Source organism: Muntiacus reevesi, chromosome 2 (assembly GCF_963930625.1).
Source record: "Muntiacus reevesi chromosome 2, mMunRee1.1, whole genome shotgun sequence".
NCBI lineage: Eukaryota > Metazoa > Chordata > Mammalia > Artiodactyla > Cervidae > Muntiacus > Muntiacus reevesi.
Genome location: NC_089250.1, coordinates 282,213,788 through 282,240,104, shown reverse-complemented (window position 1 = coordinate 282,240,104; position 26,317 = coordinate 282,213,788). Strand labels below are relative to the sequence as shown.

The following is a 26,317-nucleotide window of genomic DNA, read 5'->3' as shown; positions in this document are numbered from 1 at the left end:
GTCTTCACCCTCAGTGTTCACTTGGCCCGCTCTTAGGTGGCCACATCTGCTCACAGTTCCCTTTTGTGTGGAGACTAACCTGGAGGAAATGTTTGCAGTTCTGTACCAGAGGGAGGGTGACCTGCAGTGCAGAGCTCACCTCTTGCCTTGTTCTAGATTTCCCCAGCGCATCCTATTGATTCCCTGACTTTGTGACACTTCCCATTGCTTCTGTGCTTTGTTTCCCCTTCTTAGAACAAATGTTTTGCTTCTTTCCAGGTTTCAGAGCCACTCGACCAACTTTCATGCATCCCCGCAGGCAGGGCATCAAGCTCCAGGTAGATGACACTGAGGATTCTGATGAAGAATGGACACCAAGGCAGCAAGGTGAGAGGCCAGGAGGGTGTGGACGTGTCTTCCTGAAACCAGCCTGGACTTAGGTCTCAACTACATCTCAGCCAGTAGGAAGGAAAACATAATTTTCAGCATTCCCAAGTGGCTGTGGCTGAGTATTGACAGTAGCCTGAATGAAGATGAATGTATAGGTGTTCCAGTGTAATTCTCAAAAGTTTTATGGTCAAAATTTATCATTATTTTAAAAAAGAATTATCTTGCTAAACATTCTTAGTGAAAGGCAGTTAAACAAACCTTAGAAATAAATTCACCAAACAGATTGGTTATTGGTTATTGGATTAAGTGTCTTCAAAGAGGAAATCATTAACATATTACGTCAAGATATATTATTTATGTATGTATATAAAACAAAACCCGTGATCTTCTTACCCTAAGGTTAAACTAATTCTTTATTTTGATTCTGGGAAAGGCTTGGAGAGAACTATTTATTCTCCATGATCTTTCACACATTTCACTGACCGGAGATGGCATCAGGTAAATTAAATGAAGTACACTTATTATAAAATAGGAGTGAGCAGCTCACTTCCTCTTCTGCTGCTCAAACTGTTTAGAAGGATTAATCTGCCTAGATTGGAGAAAACAATTTAGATAGTTTTATGATTCCCCAACTATGGATTTCTGTTCTCCCAGATTTTAAAAAATTACTTATTTAGCTTTGGCTGCACTGGGTCTTTGTTGCTGTGGACAGGCTTTCTCTGGCTGCGGTGAGTGTCTTCTCGTTGCAGAGCACGTGCAGGCTCTGTAGTTTTTGACACAGCGGCTTAGCTGCCCCGCAGAAAGTGGCATCTCCGTGGACCAGCCATCGAACCTGTGTCCTCTGAATTGGCAGGCAGATTCTCATCCACTGTGCACCAGGGAAGTCCCTCTGTTCCCTGAGGTTATTTAAACTAGGGAAAGGGACATGAGAATCAAACATTTGTTTGTCTGCAAAGGTTTTGACATAAGGAGAGACTCTTCATAGGGAATACATACGCCTCGGTTCTCCATACACCTGCTCGTCTTTATTTACCTTTTTAACAATTTCTGAGTGTATGGCACACTGCTGCTAACTATGTACAGGTTAGTGTTAGTGGCCATAGCGCTAATCCCTCAGTCATGTCTGACTCTGCGTACCCATAGACTGTAGCCCACCAGGCTCCTCTGTCCATGGGATTCTCTAGACAAGAATCCTGTGGTGGGTTGCCATGTCCTGCTCCAGGTGATTTCCCAACCCAGGGATTGAGCCTGCATCTGTTGCATCTCCTGCATTGCAAGTGGATTTTTTACTGCTGAGTCACCGGGGATATATACACGCATGCTGTACAACAAATCTGTAGAAATATTACATCTTGCATAACTGAAGCCCTAACCCACTGAGGAACATTTCTCCAATCCTTTTCCTCATAGCCCTTGGCAACCATGATTATATTTTCTGTTTCCATGGATTTGATTAATTTAGATACCTCATAGAAGTGGAATCAGGCAATATTTACCTTTTTTGATTGGTTCATTTCACTTAGTATAATATCATCAAGGCCCATTCATGATGTAGCATATGACAGAATTCTTTTTTAAGGCTTCAAAACATCCCATTGTGTGCATGTGGATATAAGAGTTATAACATATATCTCGTACATAATCTTTATCTTTTATCCACCAATGAACATTTAGATTGCTCACACATCTTGCCCATTGGGAATGATGCGGCAAGGACCATACGTTTGCCCACTATTTAGTCAATATCTTGCTTTCAATTTTTTATGGAAACACACTCTTGAGTGGGATTGCTAGATCATACAACACTTCTAGCTTTCTGTGGAAATTCCAAACTGTTTTCTATAAAGCTTGCAACATTTTACATTGCCAACAATAGTGTATAAGTGTTCCAATTTACCCATATCCTTACCAAACTTGCTATTGACTTCTTATACATATTGTCCATCACAGAAGGTCTCAATTTCTATTTCCCTATTGATTAGTAATATTGAGCATCTTTTCATGTGTTTGTTGTCCTTTTGTGTATTTTCTCTGGAGAAATGTCTATTCGATACCTTCTCTCACTGTTAGTCAGCTCAGACTGCCATAACATAACAGACTGCATTCTTTAAACCACAGAAATTTGTTTCCTTACAATGTGGAGCATGAAAATTTGATATCAAAGTACCATCATGGTCAATCAGGTTTTCTTCCTGGCGTACAGGTAGCCTTCATACTGGTTATGCTTATTAACCTCTTATCAGATGCATATTTTACAAATATTTTCTACCATCCTCTAGGTGGCCTTTTCAATTCTACTCAGTGTCCTTTGCTGCCCAGAGGTTTTAAGATTAATCTCATTTGTCTATTTTAACTATTTTCCTAATCCTTGTGCGCTTGGCACCATATCTAACAAATCATTGCTGATTCAATGTCATGAAGCTTCACCCTTTTTGTCTTCTAAGGGTCTTATCAAGTCTTGCATTTAGGTCTTTAATCCATTCTGAGTTGATTTTTCTTCAAGATGTAAGATGTTCACTATTTTGCATATGGTTATTTTGTTTCCCCAGCACCATTCATTACAGGCAGTAAACTTTCCCCATTATCTTGACACCCTAGATGAAGATCATTAGACCATGTATCTAAGAGTTAATTTCTGGCTGTCTATTCTGTTCCATTGATTGACATATCTGTCTTTATGCCAGCCAGCTTCCTCAGTGGCTCAGAAGGTGAAGAATCTGCCTTAAGTGCAGGCGACACAGGAGATGCGGGTTCAGTCCATGGGTTAAGAAGATCCCCTGGAGAAGGAAATGGCAACCCTGTCCAGTATTCTTGCCTGAGAAATCCCCTGGACAGAGGAGCCTGGTGTGCTACAGTACAAAAGGTCACAGAAAGTCAAGAAGACTGAGCGACTAAGCACACACATTTTGCCAAATCCACACTCTTTTGGTTCCTCTGCCATTGTAGTGTGTTCTGAAATCAGAGACCTCCAGCTTTGCTGTTCTTTCTAAGATTGCTTTGCCTATTTGGGGTGTTCTGAGATTCCGTGTTAACTGTTGGATGGATTTTCTATATCCGAGAAAACTTCCGTGGAATTTTAGTAGGAATTATTTTGAATCTTTAAATTGCTTTGGGTAGTATGAAGAGCTTAATAATATGAAGCCTCCAAATTCATAAACATGAGACACCTATCTACTTATTTCTATCAGAATCCTTTCAGCAATATTTTTTAGTTTTCAACATATAAGTCTCATCTCCTTAAGTTTACTCCTAATTACTTCATTCTTCTCAATGCTATCATAAATAACATTCTTTGTCCAGTGGCTAAGACTGCACACTCCCAATGCAGAGAACTTGGGTTCAGTCCCTAGTCAGGGAACTAGATCCCACAGCCGCAACAAAGTCCTGACACAAACAAATAAATAAAAATAAATATTTTTTTTAATCTAGCTCTTAACTATAGCTTCAAAAAATAAAAACATTTAGGATTGTTTTCTTATTTTCCTTTGTGAAATGGTCATTCTTCATGCACGGAAAGATATTTGAGTGTTGATTTTGTACCGTGCAACTTTCTCTGCAGGAATTTTGTGTGTGGATTTAAAGATTTTTCTGCACATAAAACCATGCCCCTGTGAGCAGACATAATTTTACTTCTTTCTTTCCAAATGGAAGCCTTTTGTTTCCATTTCTAACCTACAGCGCTGGCTAGGAGTTCTAATATTATGGTGAACAGAAATTTGATAACGGGCATCCTTGGCTTTTCTTCTTGATCTTTATCACTGATGACTATGATGTTAGAGGTCGACTTTCAATATATGACCTTTATTATATTGCAGTCACTTCCTCCTATTCCTACATTGTTGAGTACTTTTGTCATGAAAGGCTATTAAATTTATTAGATATTTTATGAACATCAGATGAGGCACGGATGAAGTTTCATATTTTTTTTTTTAAGAAAATTACGTAATGCTCCCAGTGGAACCATGGGAGTTGATGATACAGAAATCATTTTCCATTCCTCCTTTGGTAATCATTGTCTTTGTCACTCTCTGGCTTAGAATTATGTCTCCTTAATTAGAATACCCAGAGTTTGGAAATATTTACCAACCAAAACACTGATTCTCATCGTTTTTTAGATAAACCTTCTTCGATGCCCTTCAGAGTGGAGCACAGTAAACACCAGAAAGTGAGTATTTCCCAAATCCTGTTGCAAAATTATCCTCCTCATGGATCCAGTCACAGGTGAGAATAGGAGAAAACACAGAGATCCTGGAGACGGCTGCCTTCCTGTCCTGAATCTTTAGCACAATGTCTGACATCATCACAATCTTTGCAGTTAGTAAGAACAACAACATTAATAGGTTGTTCTGTTGTTACATTATTTTCATAATATTTCAGACTTTAAGCATTTTATGTGAATAAACTTACTTAAACCTTAAATCAATCCTACAGTACCTATAAGTAGGTACATAACTATCACCATTATAGATTAAAAAAAAAAAAAAAAAGGTAAGAAACATTTGATTATATACCTGAGGTCACAGTATCACTGGAAGTGCAAACTAAACCAAAGCACTTTCTCTAAACCCCTTACAAACTGATTAAAACTTCCATAGTTCTATGAAGCTTATTCATACATCTTTATATCATTCATCTGAGAGATGTTTTCAACCTCAGTTTTTTGTGTTTTGCTAGGGAGGGATATGCTAAGACATCTGACTAAGGGAAGCTTAAGGACATGCTGGGCAGTGTGTAGAATGGACACTCCAAGATGAAGAAGGAGACAGGATCCCTACCTCAGAGCCTCTCACTCCAATATGAGGAAGCAACTTGCAACCCTGATAAGCCTCAGGTTTATGACTGAAAAGCAACAAATAAGAGAACAACAGAAGGACTTCACATAGATTACCTGCTTTTGAGTAGAAACTCATCATCTGGGCATCATTTCAAATGCTCATTCTTGTAGGAGGGAGTAACAACTCCTTCCACTGAGCTCTCATTAGCAACTCTCCTGTTTGCAATCATTTGTTTAGCCTGCCCCTGTGTTGCGAGCTTTGAGATGCTAGCCCACACCCATTCATTCTCAGAAATCCAGGCCCACCTCAAAGAACCTAAGTGGCCCCTGAATTGTTCGTGAGTGAGTGACTCCACATTTAAGCATTCATCTAGGAGTAGAAAGGTCAAAGAATGCTGAAGATAGTATCTGTGAGCTGCACTTGAAATATAGATGCAGTTTAGGGAATAAATTGATACCAGGGATGTATGCTCACGTTCTTACTGTACTAAATACCTCACACAACAATTTGTTGAAGGTTATTAAATTTCATGTCCACTCTAATATTAAGAATTAGCCTGTATACCAATTCATGGATCAGGAAGCTGAGGAGAACCAGCTGGTCATACAGTCTTGTTCAAGGAGAACTGATGAGACCAGCTGCTTTAATTCCAAACATTGTCGCTAGGACAAGGCAACCTGCAGCTTTCATCTCATTTGCTTTATTGTCTGAATATGTTTCTGCCGATCGTCTTTTCTCTTCTTAATCTCACTGCTTTGTCACCTTGTTTTCCACATGTGTTTTGTCCCCTCTGTAATTTTCCATACGTCCTCGTCCGTCAAAGGGCCACTATTAAGAGAAAACCTCCGGATCTCTCTACCAGCCCTTACCCTCTTCTTTTCCTGACCTCCAGCTTATCTCCCTGCCTTGCTCTCAATTTTATGCAGAAAGTTGAAGGGGAAGAACCTTAAGATATGAATTCTAGTTTTGATTCACTCTCCACCTAGGTCCTTATTTTACACTCCAGTGTTCAGACCCCCTCCCCCCATATCAGGTATTTCCAAGAATTGTCAAAGTATTAACTAAAGTCATGCATGTGAAAACACTTCATAAAGTCCTAAAGAACTAAAGAAATGCATGTTGTCTTTTACTCACATAGAAGAGAATGTCCAGGGCACCATTAAATAATGAATCTAGTTTGAAGGAATTGCCGGGAGCAGCAGAATCGCTGAAGACAAGTGGTTCCAAGCAGGCTCAGAATCCAGGGCCCCATCACAGAAAAGCAAGGACCCCTGGACAGCACCCCAGACAAAAAGCCGGTAAGAGAAATTCGGGGAGTTCCTCTAATTAGTTCCTCTAATTCCTGTGGAAAACTAATAAGCATGGCCTAGGTGTGTGGCATGGACTTTGGGTAGGCGGGGTTTCAGCTAGACTGATCTGAAACATGAAGTTAGCACTGGGGCCTTGGGAAAATCTTATACATTTTCTGAGATCCTGAATGCTATCTGTAAAGTGAGAATAAGGATACATAACTCATACAGTGCTTGAAAGCCTTACATTAAATGCAAAAGTCTGACACCTACAAGTAGTTCAATAAATGCAACTGTGATAAGAGGAACCGTGCTTTGTTAGTGTTCATGTCCAGACCTCTGCTCAATGCCTTACTTGTCATGAGCCCTTAACACATATTTTCTGAGTAGATGTGTCTGTGAACTATTACCTAAGTAGGAAGGTTGGGAAGTTAAACCTACTAACGGGAAGTGCAAGGATGCTATCACTGAACTGGGCATCTGTGGTCAGGGGAGCCTCATTCTCTTGAACCTGTAGTTAAAGGGAGAAGAAAGAAAATATAGAGAAGGGACTCCCTTTTGGTTAAGTGGTTAAGACTCCACGCTTCCACTGCAGGAGGTGTGAGTTCCATTCCTGGTCAGGGAACTAAGATCCCACAAGCCATGCAGTCTGGCCAAGAAATAAATAATGGGACATGAAAACATAAAATTACAAAAGTAAAAGTTTGAAAAATACCTGTAAGAAAGATTTAACAAAGTGTAGAGATGGACAGGTAGGAGATCTCACACTTTCTGATAAAATGGGACTAACTCCACAGACCCCACCAGCCTTGCTTAGCTTCTGTTGTCCATCTTAGAACTCAGAAGAAAGGAGACTGGAGTGAAGAGGTACAGTCTACGAGAAAGAAAGGGCCACGTGTACCAAGAGGTCAGCGAGCCCCAGGATGACGACTACCTCTGTGAGTGACCCCGCTGGCCCACTCACGGAGAAGGGGCTACGAGGCCTTGGTCCACTAACCTCAGCTCACCATTTGGTCCCCTGGCCATCCACTTCCTTAATGACTTGCGGTGCAGGATCGAGGTCAAAGGCCATGAATGCCCCAGGTCTTTCTGCAGGTCTTCACGACCAGAAACATCACGATACCTCCTCTCATCCCTGTTCTCACCTCCAGATTGTGAGGAGTGTCAGAACTTCTTCATCGACAGCTGTGCTGCCCATGGGGCCCCAACCTTTGTAAAGGACTGTGCAGTGGAAAAGGGGCATGCCAACCGCTCAGTCCTCACTCTGCCCCCTGGGTTAAGCATCAGACTGTCGGGCATCCCTGACGCTGGGCTTGGAGTGTGGAACGAGGCGTCCGATCTGCCGCTGGGCCTGCACTTTGGCCCCTATGAGGGCCAGATCACAGACGATGAAGAGGCCGCCAACAGTGGATACGCCTGGCTGGTGAGAAGCACCCGTTTCCCTGTCCTCTGGCCTCTAATCACTTGTACGTGGTGGGGGGTACTTCATGTCTACATATGAGGATGCAGATGGTGATAACATGGTCGTCAATGACACAGTCAGCCCTGTGTACTGTGTGCCATGGGCGTGAACACAGGACTTCCATCTCAATGTCAGAGGAGAGGTGGGACCACAGTGTACAGACACTCATGTCATCTATCTAAAGGTCAGAGGAGAGGTGGGAACACAGTGTACAGACACTCAGATCCTCTAACTAAAGGTCAGAGGAGAGGTGGGAACACAGTCTACAGACACTTAGACCTCTATCTAAGGTCAGAGGAGAGGTGGGAGCACAGTGTAGAGATACACAGAAGTGACTCCTCCCTTGTGGAGCCCTTGCCTTCAATGAACCAAGAGACTCAGACTTGGAATGATGAGTAAGGAGCTTACCGTGTGGTTCGACTGGCAGTTGAATCCATGCAGGATGAAAAGCACCAATGACTACACAGGGAAATAGCTCTTCTGTTGTTTCCTACCAAAAAAAAAAAAAAAAAAAAAGGAGGAATGCTTGTAACTCTTTCTCTGACACTCAGATCACCAAAGGGAGGAACTGCTACGAGTATGTGGATGGAAAGGACACGTCTTGGGCCAACTGGATGAGGTGAGTGAAGTGAGTCTGCGGTGTGTAGACATTGATACTCCCTTCGTCCCACGCCCCTTTCCTTCTCAACCCGGCTCCCTCAAGAGGTTTCACATTTCTTGCCCTCTTTTCCCTGCATATCATGCTCTTTCATTTCAAAAGACACGGAAAAGAAGGAAATAAAAATATGGCATGTGCCGTCAAGATACAAGTCTATATGCTGAACAAAACTGGTGGACTTGAAAACAACTTGAAGCATCTAGATTCACCAGGAACACTTTAACTCACTTAGTGGACACTTCTCACGCCCTTTATGGTGCAGTTTAGACAGTGAACTTCGGTACTGAAGCAGATCACACAACCCATGTCATTTTGGAGAACATACTGCAAACAGACATTAGCCAATTGATTTTAGGAGCAGTAACCTTATATTTTCTATCTTTGAGTAAGTGCACACGCCAGGATGACCTAACACAGGAGACCTTGACTCTCTGTGGGCAAAAACCTCCTCAGGATTGGTTCCAGTGAGAGGTGGGCCCTGAGGCCTGGGAAGGAATGGGGGGCAGCTTGGCTCTGAGCAGGGCCATTCTCTGAGGGCCTCTCCTTTCATCAGGGCAGGCAGACAGTGAACAAACTATTACTGTTCCGTGTCTCAAGCTATATCAGAGGTCTCTCCAAGGAGGGGGTGGGCAAGCTAATAGGACCCTGGATACACGTGGGGAGATGGCAGAAAGACTCGGGAGAGAAGGCAGGCTGGGGTGAGTGCTGAGGGCTGCATGTTAGCCAAGAAGCACCAAGTCCTGTGGATGAAAGAGAACTTAATTCAGAGTTTAGAGGAGCTGGAGGTCACCAGCCTCACGGACATTCCAGGTGGAGACGAGTCTGGAACTGGGCTCCGGAAAATGGCTACTTAGGTAAGGAGAGAAAAGCATGGGTATTCACATGGCCTGGTCGAAGGTGTGAACAGACGGTCCACATGAGGGGCGGCCGCAGAGGCGGAAGGCAAGGAGCTGGGCATGGGCGGAGAGTGGAGGGCACTCGTCACCTGAGGTTTCTTTCCCTTTCCCGGCCTCGACCCCAGGTATGTGAACTGTGCCCGGGACGACGAGGAGCAGAACCTGGTGGCCTTCCAGTATCACGGGCAGATCTTCTACCGAACCTGCCGGGTGGTCAGGCCGGGCTGTGAGCTGCTGGTCTGGTACGGGGACGAGTATGGTCAGGACCTTGGCATCAAGCGGAACAGCAGAGGAAGAGTGAGCTCGCGGCCGGGAGAGGTGAGTGTCTCCCCTCTTCCAGCTCCCCACCCCATCCTGGGAGCCGCCGTGGTCTGATATCGAAGCAGAGGACAATCCAGTCCTAAGTCAGTTGAGTTGCAATTAAAATGCCTCAGAATTTGATTCTTTTCATATGACTGTTAGGAGAAATTTTATATTGAAAATGTTAGTTCTAATTTTTAATATTTCATGCAAAAAAATGTGCAACATCACCTTCTGCTAAAAGGCTGAGAAGCAAAAGCAACATTTCGAGCACCTACCACCTCTCTGCCCTTTATTTGTTTCTGTTTCATTTCCTCCCATTTCTAAGCGACACGTGTACAGTGATGCGCATTCAGTTCCTGTTCCAGTCTGTTGTCATGTGAGTTCACGCTCTGTGCCAGACGGGGCTCCACGCCCCGAAACAGACAGAACCACTGCCCTGGGGCAGCAGGGGCTTCACACCAGACAGGGGCTGGTGCTGAGGAAAACCAGCGCAGGGAACGTGCCTCGGGTCAGCGTGAGCAGAGGGTGGGGTGTGGTGCAGGACGGTGTGACAGGGTCTCTGCAGAGATAAGACCTGCGGGGAAGGACTCCAGGCAGGGGAGCAGCCCGTGCCGCAGCCCCAGGACCGGCAAGCGAGGCCATGCCAGGGGTCGCAGGAGGAAGCACAGAGGGAGAGGAAGGAGGCTGGACGGGAAACAGAAGCCTCAGGGCCTGTGTCCACGTGCAGGCCCCAGGGGTCCTCCTGGGTGACACAGAACAACCGCCAGGCTTTCAGCTGCAAGCAGCATGTTCTCTGTGCTAAGACGATGCTTTGGTTCACTTTGGGGAAGAGACAGCAGCGGGGAGTCCCCTCAGAGATCAGTTCATTGCCAGACATGAGGGGAGAGTGGGCTGTCTGAAGATGCTTGGGAGTGAGGGTGTGAAGGGTCTGACTGGACATGTATTTTTAAACAGGGATTCCTAGTGCATGTTAAGTGGATTAAGCCTGAATGAAATAAATGAGGTATGAGTACTGGTGAGGCTGGAGAAAGGATATGCCTTTATTTTATGATTTATGGGAAACTGAGAGAGGAGCAATTTGTGAACCAGTTTGGGCAGCAGGAGCCAGACCTGTAGTCAGTGGGACTTGGGCCGCTCGGTCTCATCCAGTCTCAAACCCACTTCCTGCAGAGATCTGCACAAAGGCTGCTCTTTGAACAAGGAACCAAAGTCAGATTTAGCAACACCTGCTCTAACCACCCCTCGTGCTGCCTCCCATATGCAGAGAGCTCCAGGCCAGGCGCCCCTAACTTAATAGACCCTTTCCCCTCACAGGGAGCCACTCAGGAGATTCCACCTAAGTCATCAAGTCTTATCCCTCAGTAGGGTAAATACCTGGGGCCACTGTGATGTCACTTTTCAGACACTTACACGCAGGGAAAGTCCCTGCAGATCCATCTCTATCAGGAGAGACGCTGCCTCTGATGCAGCTGGAAGGTCCCTATATGGGTGATATGTAGAAAAGGCTCTTGACACCCGCTTCCTGGATTTCTGTAGATGTAGAACATAACAGTGGAATGGAAGAGTGGACTGTAAAGGCACTTGATGGGCGACAGATCGTGCACTGTCAACACTTAGATGATGAGTGGGGAGGGCCTGACCACGGCAAACCAGCTACCTGACAAAAGCTTCCTCTTTCAGCAGAACCGACGACCAAGATCCACCCATGTGCCTCCTGCTCTCTGGCCTTCTCCAGCCAGAAATTCCTCAGCCAACACATCCAACGCAGTCACCCCTCTCAGACCTTCCTGAGACCATCTGAAAGAGACCGCCTCCAACTAGAGGATCCCTGCCCAGGCAGTCAAAATCGGAGATATTCCAATCCACACAGCCCGAGCGACAAACCTGAGGGCCACGAGGCCAAGGACAGGCCCCAACAATTGCTGAAAAGCGTAAGGCTGAAGAGGATTTCAAGGGCCTCTTCCTACTCACCCGGAGGACAAATGGGGGGTTCTGGGGTGCATGAGAGAATGACATACGAGCCCAGCACAAGCCAGAAACTGAATCCAGAGGACACAGGCACATTGCTCACGGTGGCAGGGGTCTCAGGGATTATGAGGGTCACGTACGGAGTGTGTGGGCAAGGCTCCAAGGACAGGTCAAGTCTCATCACACACGAGAGGACACACACAGGGGAGAAGCCCTATGTTTGCGGGCAGTGTGGGAGAAGCTTCCATCGGAAGTCCCATCTCATCACACACCAGAGGATACACACAGGGGAGAAGCCCTATGTTTGCAGGGATTGTGGGCGAAGCTTCAGTGATAAGTCAAATCTCATCTCACACAAGAGGACACACACAGGGGAGAAGCCCTATGTTTGCGGGGAGTGTGGCCGAAGTTTCCATCACGGGTCTAATTTCATCAGACACCAGAGGACACACACAGGGGAGAAGCCCTATGCTTGTGGGGAGTGTGGGCGAAGCTTCAGTGATAAGTCAGTCCTCATCACACGCCAGAGGATACACACAGGTGAGAAGCCCTTTGTTTGCAGGGAGTGTGGGCGAAGCTTCAGTCGGAAGTCCCACCTCATCACCCACCAGAGGACACACACAGGGGAGAAGCCCTATGTTTGCAGGGAGTGTGGGCGATGCTTCAGTCATAAGTCAGTCCTCATCACACACCAGAGGATACACACAGGGGAGAAGCCCTATGTTTGTGGGAAGTGTGGGCGTAGCTTCAATCATAAGGCCAGTCTCATCTCACACAAGAGGACACACACAGGGGAGAAGCCCTATGATTGCGTGGAGTGTGGGCGAAGCTTCTGTCAGAAATCAACCCTCATCAGACACCAGAGGACACACACAGGGTAGAAGCCGTATGTTTGCAGGGAGCGTGGGCGAAGCTTCCGTCAGAAGACCCATGTCATCTCCATCTCATCTCACACAAGAGAACATACACAGGGGAGAAGCCCTATGTTTGCGGTGAGTGTGGGCAAAGCTTCATTCAGAAGTCAGATTTCATCAGTCACCAGAGGAAACACACAGGGTAGAAGCCCTATGTTTGCAGGGAGCGTGGGCGAAGCTTCAGTCAGAAGACCCATCTCATCTCACACAAGAGAACACACACAGGGGAGAAGCCCTATGTTTGCGGTGAGTGTGGGCAAAGCTTCATTCAGAAGTCAGATTTCATCAGACAGCAGAGGACACACACAGGGGAGAAGCCCTATGTTTGCAGGGAGTGTGGGCAAAGCGTCAGTCACAAGTCCGTCCTCATCAGACACCAGAGGACACACACGGGGGAGAAGCCCTGTTTGCAGGGAGTGTGAGTGAGTCATGAGCAGCAAACCACACCTTAGCCACAGAAGGATTTCTGCAGCCACCCCATGCCTCAGCTCTAAGGGGGCCTCAGAGGAGGCCTGTGACCCCTTACTGTCTCCACGAGTATGAGGAGATAATTCCCAGGTGGTCCAGGGGTCAAAACTCCAATGCAGAGACCCACGTTCAATATTTGCTTGGGGAACTAGCTCCCACATGCTGCAACTAAGACACAGCCGAGCCAAATTAATAAATATATAATAAATATTTTAAAGAAAGCGTGTGATAAGCACAGAATTATTTGTTAAATAGACTTTCCACTTTCATGACAGGAGAGGAGGGATATAAACCGCAGAGGGTTCCTTAGGTGTTCTGGAGATGTTCAGGCCAATTGCCTTCGTGGTTTTTTAGGTCTCCTCTACTAAGAAATTTTGTTTCCAAACAAATCTGAATCCCAGACTATGTACTCATTCCCCCCTTAACACTGACAGCAGTGGGGTCCAGTTAGCTGAACACCTGGGAAGGCATAATTCTGGAGCCAACTCAATTAGGTCACTGGACAGTCAATCCTGGGTCCAGGGAGAGGAATGCAGAGTGGAATCAGAATCACCAGGGAAGGGAATTCCCGGCCTCCTGGGAAGTGTGGCCTCTCCTCTTTATAGACCCCGGCTCTCCTTTGGCCTCTCCTGGTGACCCTCTGCTTCCCTCTGACTTCTGTAGCCACAAAGGTGAAGGCCACATTTGCGTGTGTGTGTGTGTGTGTGTGTGCTCGCGAGCCTGACTCAGCATCGGCCGTCTGGTCTCTGCCGCTCCCTCGGGGTCATCAGAGCATCTGGACTCCAGATGCGACCACAGGGGTCCGGGTCTCAGCCCTGCCCCCAGCAGCTGCTAAGCTGGGGCAAGATGCTCAACCTCTCTGTGTCTCTATTCTCATCTGTGATACGGCGTGGGAGCACCAGCATTTTGGCCTGATGCGTTAGCACAGGCACAATCTGGCAGAGGCTGGCTGAGAACGCAAGCCCCGCCTTTGCTGTCCTTTGTGTTTTTCTCCTTAATATTCTTTATTTTTTAATAGAAGGATAATTGCTTTACAGAATTTGTTTCTTGCATGTCCTCCAGCCCCCACACCGTCCAGGTCTTCAGAGCTAGGCGAAGAAGGGGCTGTTCAGGCACTAGGATGCCCTGATGAGGGGGTGTGAGGTCAGGTGTGCTAAGGGAAGGTGACCTCCCTTCGCATCCCTGCCATTCCTGCTGAGCTGGGCAGCCCCAGGGCCCCTCCACAGACAGGCAGGGCCCACAGTCGTCCCCCTGCCGAGCACAGAGCCTGGAGCCGCGTTTGCAGGAAATCCCCGTCCGGCCCCCATCCCACCCCACACGGAGGGTCCTTGAATCCCACACCGCGGCTTCTCTATGCATGGGCCTCACACCTGTGCACGAGCGCTCTGGTCAACGCTGTCGCGACCTTGAAATTCTTAACCATGGAATAGTTCATCCTTACACTTCCCTTTCATGAGTGAAGTCTGATGGAACCCGGGTTGCGCTGTGAGCAGTGCAGATTCTCACACAGCAAGGGTCCCGGGGTGACCAGGCTGCACGAGGGGACAAGGTGGACACAAAGCCCCCCACCCTGGGTGAGTGAGGGTGGGGACAGCACCAGGAAGCCACGCTTGCTCAGACCTGGAACCTAGCTCCAACACAGAGTGGGTGCAATGGCATTCTTAAGGTCAACCACACCCTCCCCTCTGTGAATGACCTCTGCCCTGGCCTGATCCTTCCAGAAGGGGTTCAGGAGGCTGAAGTCCGCCCAGCCACCAGAAGACACCAAGGGGAGAGTGGGCCACGGGGCGGGGTGCGGAGGACGCGAACTCCAGGACTCGGGGCAACGGCCCTCAGTTCCCTCCCCGGGCCAGGCTTGTGAAGCGTCTCTACATGAACCATGTCAGTGATAACCACCCACGATTATTTTCCAGTTTCTATGCTTTCTTTTTTTTTTTTTTTTTTTTTTTTTTTTTTTTTTTTTTTCTATGCTTTCTTAAAGGAACGTGTTTGTCTGTGGCTTGGTTTCCCTACAGGAAGGGAAGCCACGTAAACTCCCCATCTTCTGTGGCTTCAGGCCGGGACCACGGGAGGGAGAGTTAGGGGTGGTGTAGGCAGAGGGGCTTCAACTGAAAATGGTGGGGACCCAGAAACCTGCAGGGGCTTCTCACCTGCACCTCCGACCAGAGCTGGGCCTGGAATCCCCGGGAAGGCTGAGCAGGTCAAAGCTTCTCCCTCCCCTCCGCTCTGCTCCCCTCCCCTCAAGAAGCTGACTCCTGGGGCCAGCCCATAACACGCCCAATGCCCCCATCACCCACAGCGCCACACAGGCCCTCCCTCACAGAAGTGGGATGACCTGGATGGTGGCAGGGATGCTGTGTGACCCCAGAGCTGGGGGTCTCAGCTGACCTTGAGCAAGTGGGTTGGTGCATTACACAGCCTCCCAGCCCAGGGAGCTGCCAGCAGCCACAAGCCGTGATCTGAAGAGGAGCTGGGAGGTGGGGAGTGGGGATGCGAGCTCTCTGAGGTCCCGTTCTGTCCCCAGGACAGTGGCCAGGCCCCACCTGACACCGTGACTGCCCTGCCCGGGCACACAGGGCGCCAGCAGTCATGGTGCGGACAGCCAGCTGCCTCCGCAGCACGCTCCACCCTGACCACAGCGGCCCCGTGGCTGTACCAGCCCCGCCTGCGCGCGGTTCTGCTTGGCTGCCAGGGCTCGGGGACACTGGGTGAGTCGGTGAGGGAAGAGCTCCAGAGGCCAAGCCTGTCTTCAGCCACCAGCCCTGCCCTGCTTACGGGACTCATGAGTCCAGCCAGTATCTGAAGCCAAGATGCCTTTGGGAGAATGACACCACAGACGCTGACCTCAGAGCTCAGACTCCTGAAAACTTACTAAGCAGGTTATTTTTAGTCTTTTTTTTCAGGGGGATGTTGGCAGGAACCGTGGAGGGAAATGACTCCCTTGGTGGTGTTGTGGTTAAGAATCCACCTGCCAATGCAGGAGACACGGGTTCAATCCCTGATCTGGGAAGACCCCACGTGCCGTGGAACAAAAAAGTCCGTTCACAACTACTGCAGGCCAAGGGCCTAGAGTCTCTGCTTCCCAACTAGAGCAGACTCCACAGGGAGAAGTTCAGCACAGAAACGAGAGAGCAGCCCCCATGCCCTACAACAAGAGAAAAGCCCGCACAGCAGCGAAGACCCAGCACAGCCAAATATAAATAAATAATCTTTTTTTAAGTAGGAGATCGCAGCATTCTCTGCTGATCCAGAGGCTAGGACTCTGAGCTCCCAGCACAGGGGGCCACGTTCAATCCCTGGTCAGGGCAGTAGATCCCATATGCTGCAACTGAAGGCCCTGCATGCCACAGCTAAGACCCAGCGCAGTCAGATAAATGAATACTTAAAAGTAGGAGGCTCTTCATCTGTCACCATAGAAAACTGCAACATTTTAGGAAAAGAAAAAAAAAAGATTTTATTTTGCAAGTGCTCATGGTTCATTGCAAAAATTTGCTCATAATATGCAGCTGTTTGAAAAAAAGAAATTTAGAAAATACAGAAACTAAAACCCACCCATAAATGTGTGGGGAACATCAATTACTGCAGCATCCGGCCACCACACACGGGAACACACGTCCGTGTTTTTCTTCTGCAAAGAAGCTTTCAGCCTCCACCCTCCTTCGCACCAGCCTCTGCTCTGCTCACCGAGAAGACTGCTCTTTGGCCTCGTGACCAGGGGGTTTTCTGTTGAACTCAGGGAGGTGGTGGAGTAGGGCTGTGCGGTTGGGGGCACCGTCTGGCCTGCAGTGAGGAGAGAAGCAAGAGTGCTCCCCCTCTGGGTCCAGCAACTCTAGGAGCCTCGGGGAGCCGCCCGGGAAGAAACCTCTCAAACACCTTCCTTGCAGTCTCCAGAGTTACGCACATCCCACGTCTCGGGGTTCAGTTGTGGGTTAACAAGTCCTCGCTTGTTGGACAGAAAAGTGTTTCCACAGAGAATCTGCCCAGATCTTGGCCTAGTTTGGTTCTCTCATTGGACATGGAAAGTGTTTCCACAGAGAATCTGCCTGGATCTCGGCCTCGGTTGGTACAGATATAACAGGCAGTACGTTCAGGGCTCAGGGAAGCTAGTTCTGAAGCTCTCTGGGTTTAGGGCTACAGCGCCTCCTCACCTCCACCCCTTCCATGGTCATGGAGCCTTCTGTTCCAGAGGAAGGTGTTTGGCAACATCAGCCACAAAGAGACATACTGAAGAGGAGAAAGGCCACGGCAGGCGGGGCTGGGTGTTCCTGGGGGAGCAGAGGGGCCTTGGACACTCCATGCTGGACCCCTCTCCCACCGGCTTCTCCTTCTTCTCGCCGGGCATGCAGCTTTCACCTCCGGGGTGCCCGCCAGTGAGGGGCTCCCAGGACACCAAGCTGGGGTTGGCGATGGGGGAGCTGGATGCCAGGGAACCCGAGACCCCGCAGCAGGTCAGGACACTGTGGACGAGGGCCGGCCTCACTGACCGGTTAGGCCCTGTGCATTCGGGACACCCTCTCTGGACCCCAGGTGGAGGTGCTGCTGCTCCCACTGCCCACGTGCGTCTCAGGAGGTGGAAGAAACTGGGTTGTCCTTCCCACCTCCTGCCCAGAGAATGACACAGGCCAGTTCCCAGAAGTGGGAGCAGGGTGGGCAGAATGAGTCTTGGGTCTCAGAGGGTCAATATGAAGAGGGGTTTACTGCTCCCTCGATCCCTCTTGGTTGGTTCCCCTTCTGTGTTGTCTTCACACCAGATCTCGCAAGGACGAGGCAGTCCAGGTGCCCACAGCATCACTCGCCCAGGGGCTGACAACCCTCCTTATTTATTATGGGAAGGGAGACAGGGTGGCTGGTGTGACGCTCCCCTGGACCAGAGAAGACACCTCCTCGGCTGTATCTCTTCTACCCCTGGCACCCAGGTGGACAGTGGGTGCAGAGCACCTCCACCTGGGGTCTGGAGAGGCTGTCCTGAATGGACAGGGATAACTGTCCATTGTGGCCTCATGGGGTATGGGCAAGAGGGGCTCAAACTCCTTTCTAAATATTTCAGACAACCACTGAGTTCCTTTTGGTTTTTGGTTTCAGATCTTTTTGTATGGTCCATATTCAGAGTCTTTATTGAATCTCTTACAATATTGCTTCCGTTTTATGTTTTGATTTTTTGACTGCAAGGCATGTGGGATTGTTACCAAGTCCAAGCTCGCTCTGCATGCCTCACAACAGGCCGATAAACCAGAGGCGAGATGCTGAGGCAAGGAATATAACTTTACTTGGAAAGCCAGAAGACTGAGAAGATAGCAGGCTAATATCTCCAAGAAACCATCATGTCAGGATCTGGATGCCAGTGTCTTTTATAGAACACAGAACTGGGAGGTGAGGAAATACAGTAAAAAGGCCATTAATCTGGCAAATATCTGGAATGGCCAGCCTCGGGAGGAGATGTGTTACTTTCTCCCTGCTGTAGCCATCCACAGGTGGACAGGTCCTGGACAGAGGCAGAGGGGCGGGGCTTCCTGAGGCAGGCCATTACATATGGACAGCATCTCTGTAGCAAACAGACCAACAGGAAGTAAAGGTTGAAGTAAAACATTCAACATGGAGTCAGATTTTGTTCTTCCCCTAATAATTCCCCAGTGTCAGCGTCCATTCCACAATCTTATGGCAAAAGGGTGATGAGTGTTCTAATTGCTCCACTAGCTGCATCTTTTGGGGAGTGCCCACCACTGATGCCAGTGTTCTGAATGTTCAGATTTGTCTTCGGTTGTTCTTTGGAAAGTTTCTACTTCATATGTATAGACATAATACTATAATACAGGTGTTGAGAGTTGTTTTATTCAGTACAAATCTTTTAGGATTCCAAAACCAGGGGGCAGCATCTAAAGTTAAGAAATTTAGCACGTTTCTCTGTGTGGGAAGATGCACCAGCCATCTCACTGAAATCAGCCCCTTTGATACACACCTCACCATCTGGGGCCAGCATCCTGTCTTCTCCTTCCTGAGTTTCCTCAAGGCTCATAGTGGGGAGTGGCTGCAGTCTGATGGCTGCTGGAAAGCAGGTATTCTTTTCTTTCCTGAGTTTCCTCGGGGCTCACAGTGGGGAGTGGCTGCAGTCTGAAGGCTGCTGGAAAGCAGGTATTCTTTTCTTTCCTGAATTTCCCCAGGGCTCACAGTGGGGAGTGGCTGCAGCCTGATGGCTGCTGGAAAGCAGGTATTCTTTTCTTTCCTGAGTTTCCCCAGGGATCACAGTGGGGAGTGGCTTTGGTTTGATTGCTTCTAGACATTGGGGGGGGGGGAACCTGGGTCCCCATTGAGATGATCTCAGAAGAGAGAGCAAGCAGGTCCTGTGACTCCAGACAACCTTCCAACGTTCAGGGCCCAGCGTTCAGCCTGCAGGATCCATAGCCGTCAGCTCAGCCACCATGCTCTGCATTTAGTTGCTATCTAGCCCTGAAACCTGCACTGCAGGAGGCCCTCTAAATGTGCCGGCCTGTGCAGAAAACTCTCGGTCACCCCCTCCAAGCCTGACCCATGCCCAGCTCTGCTGAGAGGGTCTCACTGGGGACCCAGCTTCCCTCTCTGGCTCTCCCACATTCCACACCTGAGTGGGGAGAAGGCAGGGGCTGGGGGCACAGTGCCTCCAATCATGTAGGACAGACGTTCTCCCATCACACCTTGTGGTCCATCCCTGGGAGCACAGTCTAATGTCACTTTTAGCAGCAGAGGACATGTGTCCCCAGATCCGGCCCACTCTCTAGGGGTTGTGAGCTGTGAGCACTAACACAGGAAACCCCGTGTGACCTGCTGAGGCCGGAAGACTAGTTCCTGGGATGTGAGCTGAAGTCTGAATGTAGCTTCTCATTGGGATTAGCCTTCTCCAGACATAGCTTCGGGGCAGCAAGAGTGCAATAAGTGGCACCCAGCTGGGGCAGCCACATGGTGCCTCTCGACAGGCCTGTGGAAACTGTGCACCACAGTGACCAGGAGCCCACATTCACCCAGCATATGGCTTTTTAGAGGTCAGGGACAGACTAAAGCAACCATGAGCCTGTACACCCAGCAGACAGTCTCTGAGAGCTCTGTGACAGACCAGAGTGACCACGAGCCTGCACTCACCCAGTGAATGGCCTCTGAGAGGTCTGTGACAGACCAGAGTGACCACAAGCATGCATTCACCCAGCAGACAGCCCCTGATAGGTCTGTGACAGACCAGAGTGACCACAAGCATGCATTCATCTAGCAGAAAGCCCCTGATAGGTCTGTGACAGACCAGTGTGACCACGAGCCTGCACTCACCCAGTGAATGGCTTTTGAGAGGTCTGTGACAGAGCAGAGTGACCGCGTGCCTACACTCACCGAGCAGATGGCTTTTGAGAGGTCTGAGACAGGTCAGAGTGACCACAAGCCTGCACTCACCCAGCGGTGAATTCTTGCCTGGAGAAGACCATGGACAGTAGAGCCTGGTGGGCTACTGTCTATGGGGTCACAAAGTGTCAGACACAACTGAGCGCCTGAACACACACACATGAAACAGAAATGGACTCAGGGACAGAGGGGACAGACTGGCGCTCTCCGAGGAGGAGGGGGAGGTGGAGTGATGGAATGGGAGGCTGGGGTCAGCAGATGTAGCTTTTATAGGACCTTACATTATTCTAATGCTGAGCCCAATGAGTATCCAACTCTTGATCCAATGGTTTCATACGGTTGGTATGCATAGTTGTCTTTATAGTAAAATACGATTTTATGGCCTCCACCTGTGACTACCTAAAGCACAAGAAGAGGCCCCTATTGCAGGCTTCAGAGTTCTGGCTATGCTGCCAGCACCACTAAAATTTGGATGCTATGGTATACTACGAATTACAAACTACAATAATTTGAAACCCACCAACAGACTTCATAGGGTATCCACTCATTCTATTGTCCTTATGAGGCATAATTATAGCCAGCTCCATTTGCTTATGCCAGACAGACCTAACATCACTCACTGCACACTCTTCTGTCAGCCACATAGCACTGTGCCATCCTTACCCGAACACCTTGGGGTTTTACAGGAGCCACAGCCCTGATAACTGCCCATGGTCTTACATCCTCTGCATTGTTCTCCCTGGCAAATTCTAATTACCAGGTCCATCGCAAAACGATAATCTTAGCCTAAAGCCTACAAATGTTCCTCCTGCTAAAGGCAGCCTGATGATTATCAGCAAGCGAAACAAACCTAGCTCTACCTCCAACTCTTAACTTGATTGGAGAGCTATCTATTGCAATATCCTTCTCGTGATCAAACATTGCAATTATTTTATTAGGAGTTAATATAGTAATCACTGCCCTACATGCTTTATATATACTCATTACAACACAGTGAGACAAATACACACACCACATAAACAGTGTCTCTCCATCTTTTACATGAGAAATTGCTCTCATATCATTACCCACCCTAACTCTTCTACTCTTATTCTTAAACCAAAAAATCATTCTAGGCACCTTATACTGTGTATATAGTGTAGAGAAAAACACTTGATTGGGAATCTAGGAAGAGAAGACAATACCTTCTCATTTACCACAGAAGTACATAAGAATTGCTGATTCTCTACTCCCATGACTAACAGCACGGCTTTTTCAGACTTTTATCCATAGGAGTTAGGAACCAAATAATTGGTGCAACTCCAAATAAAAATAATAAATTAAATTTCCTCTTTCACTCTAGCCTCACTATTTATATCATCGATCATAATAACAAGCACTAACATTTATAAAACCACCACATACCCTCTATATGTAAGATTATCTCATATGCCTTCACCATTAGCTTAGTTCCAACAGTAATATTCATGTATACAGGCCAAGAGATAATTATCTCAAACTGGCACTGAATCACACTACAAACCCTTAAGCTATCATTCAGTTCTAAAATAGATTACTTCTCAGTAATGTGTGCTGGTGGCCCCATTTGTCATATGACCAATTATAGACTTCTCAATATGGCCCATTCACTCAGACCGCAACATTAACTGATTCTTCAAACACTCCTTTTCCTTGTTACAACACTAATTCTTGTTACCACTAATAACCTCTTCCAATTACTTACTGGCGGAGAAGGAGCAGGGATTATATCCTTCCTGCTCATTGGATGATGGTGTGGACGCCAGGTGCAAACACGGCAGCACTACCGGCATTTTTGAATAACACCTCAGTCGCTGAGCTGTGTCCGACTCTTTGCGACCCCATGGACTGTAGCCCACCAGGCCCCCCAGTCCATGGGATTTTCCAGACAAGATTCCTGGAGTGGGTTGCCATTTCCTTCTCCAATGCATGAAAGTGAAAAGTGAAAGTGAAGTCACTCCGTCATGTCTGATTATTTGCGACCCCATTAGCCACAGCCTACCAGGCTCCTCCGTTCATGGGATTTTCCAGGCAAGAGTCCTAGAGTGGAGCGCCATTCCCTTCTGCAAACCGTATGCTGATACAGGTTTTATTAAAACAACAGCATGATTCTTACTTAACTTCAATGCATGACACAACAAATTTTTATCCTCACTTGAATTCAGTTACTCAGTGGTCTCCAGCTTTTTGCAACTCCAGGAACCTCAGCACGCCAGACTTCCTTGTCCATCACCAACTCCCGGAGTTCACCCAAACTCATGTTCACTGACTCGGTGATGCCATCCAACCATCTCATCCTTTGCTGTCCCCTTCTCCTCCTGCCCTCAATCCCTCAGCATCAGGGTTTTTACTAATGAGTCAGCTCTTCACATCAGGTGTCCAAAGTGTTGGAGTTTCAGTTTCAACATCAGTCCTTCCAATGAACATACAGGACTGATATCTTTTAAGGTGGACTGGTTGGATCTCCTTGCAGTCCACGGGACTCTTCAAGAGTCTTCTCCAACACAACAGTTCAGAAGCATCAATTCTTTGGCGCTAAGCTTTCTTTATAGTCCAACTCTCACATCCATACATGACTACGGAGAAAACCATAGCCTTGACTAGACGGACCTTTGTTGGCAAAGTGATGTCTCTGCTTTATAATATGCTGTCTTGGTTGCGCATAAGTTTGCGCTCCTTGGTTTCCTTCCAAGGAGCAAGCGTCTTTTAATTTCATGGCTGCAATCATCATCTGCAGTGATATTGGAGCCCTGTTTCCACTTTTTCCCCAACTATTTGCCGTGAAGTGATAGAACCAGATGCCATGCTCTTAGTCTCCTGAATGTTGAGTTTTAAGCCAACTTTTTCACTCTCATCTTTCACTTTCGTCAAGAGGCTCTTTAGTTCTACTTCACTTTCTGCCATAAGGGTGGTGTCATCTGCATATATCAGGTTATTGATCTTTCTCCCGGTAATCTTGATTCCAGTTTGTACTTCCTCCAGCCAACCATTTCTCATGATGTACTCTGCATATAAGTTAAATAAACAGTGTGACATTATACAGCCTTGACATACTTCTTTTCCTATTTGGAACCAGTCTGTTGTTCCAAGTCCACTTCTAACAGTTGCATCCTGACCTGTATACAGGTTTCTCAATAGGCAGGTCAGGTGGTCTGGTATTCCCATCTCTTTCAGAATTTTTCAGAGTTTATTGTGATCCACACAGTCAAAGGCTTTGCTATAGTCAATAAAGCAGGAATAGATATTTTTCTGGAACTCTCTTGCTCAACTAAATTCAAATTTACCTATATTAGGTTTAGTATTAGCTGCAATGGGAAAATTTGCCAATTTGGGTTACACCCATAATTACCCCCAGCAATAGAGGGCCCACATCCGTCTCAGCCCTACTCCACTCAAGCACAATAGTAGTAGCAGATATGTTCCTACTCATCCACTTCTAGCCTCTGACAGAAAGCTATAAATGTACCTCATCAGTTACATTATGCCTGGGGGCTATCACAACATTTATAGCAATATGTGCCATAACCCAGAATGATATAAAAAAAAAAAATCATTGCTTTCTCCACCTCCAGTCAATTAGGCCTCATGATAGTAACAATTGGCATCAAACAACTCTACACAGCATTCCTCTTTCTCCAAGAAAATGCTCCTGCCTTTTTCAAAGCCATTCTATGTATGTAATGCAGATTATTCACAACGTAAATGATGAACAAGATATTCAAAAAATAGGAGGTCTGATTAAAGCTATGCCTTTTACTACAACCACCCTTATCATTGGCAGCTTAGTATTGACAGGAATGCCTTTCCTCACTGGATTCTACTCTAAAGACCTAAATATTGAAACTGTGAATATGCCTTATACCAATGCCTGATCCCCTCCACAAACTGCCAGCTCACGCACAGCCGTCTCCAGCATCCTCACTGTCTTCTTCATGCTACTAGGATGGCCTCGATTGTCTACTCTGATTATCATTAACAAGAACAACACCCTCCTAATAAGTTCTATTAAGTGCCTACCAGTTGGAAGGATTTTTGCTGGCTTTATTATCTCCAACAATATTCCCCCAACAGCAGTTCCACAAATAACCATACCTTACTACCTCAGAATAACTGCCCTGGCCCTGAATATTCTAGGCTTCATCTTGGCACTCTAAGCTAGCAGTAACACAAAACCTGAAGTTCAACTATTCAAATGTATCAAGGATACTTTTCCACTATCATACACCGCCTGACCCCCTATTTAAACTTAACCAGCCAAAAGTCAACATCCCCCTTCTAGACTGAATCTGAGGAGAGGATATTTTGCCAAAAACCACCTCCCTTATTCAAATAAAACTCTCTATATTAGTATAAAATCAAAAGGGGCTAATCACACTGTATTTCCTCTTTCCTTATCACCTTACTCACCAGCATAATTTTATTTTCCACAAGTAATTTCCATAATAACAATTAATTATGACCAACTAGTAACATGGTTGGTTCCCCTTCTCTACAAGCTCATTTATTGCAGCACTTACTATAGTCCACTTACTATCTCTCCATGAAACAGGATCAAATAACTCAGTAGGAATTTCATCTGATATAGACAAGATCCCATTTCATCTATGTTATACATTTAAAGACATCTTGGGTGCCATGCTACTAGTTCTGGGGTTAAAAATGCTAGTCCTATTTTCACCTGACCTACTAGGAGACCCAGATAGCTACACCCCGGCAAACATCTCAACACACCTTCACCCATCAAGCCAGAATGATACTTCTTATTCACATATGCAGTCCTACAATCAAGCCCTGACAAACTAGGCAAAATTTAGCCTGAATCTTTTTTATCCTAATCTTAGTATTAATGCCACTATTTCATACATGCAAACAGCAAAGCATTACATTCTCAGATTCAGCCAGTGCCTGTTCTGAATTCTAGTAGCGAACCTCTTAACACTCGCATGAATTGGAGGACAACCAGTAGAACATCCCTTTATCATCACTGGACAACTAGCATCTATTATATGCTTTTCCCTATCCTACTATCAATGCCAGTAACTAGCATTACCTAAAATAATCTAAAATGAAGCGAAGTCTTCATAGTATATCCATGCTTCTGGTCTTGTACACCTGAAAAGGAAAGCAATAAAACTCCCTAAGAATTCTTGCACAAGTTTGTGTCACCAAATAGTATTACTCCTTGATGGTAAACAGTACATAAAAATAATCTAATATTAGATTATTAATTGCACTGTTAACCCAACAGAGGCATTCACTCAAGCAAAGATGAAAAGAGGAAAAAGAACTCGGCAAACATAAACCCTGCCTGTTTACCAAAAACATCATCTTTACCATCACTAGTATTAGAAGCACTGTGTGCCCAGTGACAATCATTAAACAGCTGTGGTATCCTGACTCAAATGTAGCCTAATCATTGGTTCTCTAAATAAGGACTTGTATAAATGGCCACACAAGGGTTTTACTCTTACTTCTCATCAATGAAACTGACCTTCCCATGAAGTCAGGGAACAAAACCAATGAGACGAGAAGACCCTATACCCTAACTTAATTTAATTAGCTCCCCCCCCCCCCAAATTAAACCATTAAAGGAGAACAGAACTTTTAATGAGCTAATAATGGTTTTGATTGGGGGGACCTTGGAGAACAAAAGATCCTCCAAGTGACTTTTAAAGCCAAGACCTCCCAGTCAAATCAAATTATCACTTATTGATCCAAGAAATTGATCAACAGAACAAGTAACACTAGGGATAATAGCACAGTCCCATTTTAGAGTTCATATTAACAACAGTGTTTACAACCTTGATGTTGGATTAGGAAACCTGAATGGTGTGACCA

General features: G+C 46.8%; 1 pseudogene; it reads left to right on the top strand.

Annotated features, from left to right (window-relative positions):
• The window catches only part of LOC136157741 (histone-lysine N-methyltransferase PRDM9-like), a 91,948-nt pseudogene that overhangs the window by 40,412 nt on the left and 25,219 nt on the right, over positions 1 to 26,317 (top strand).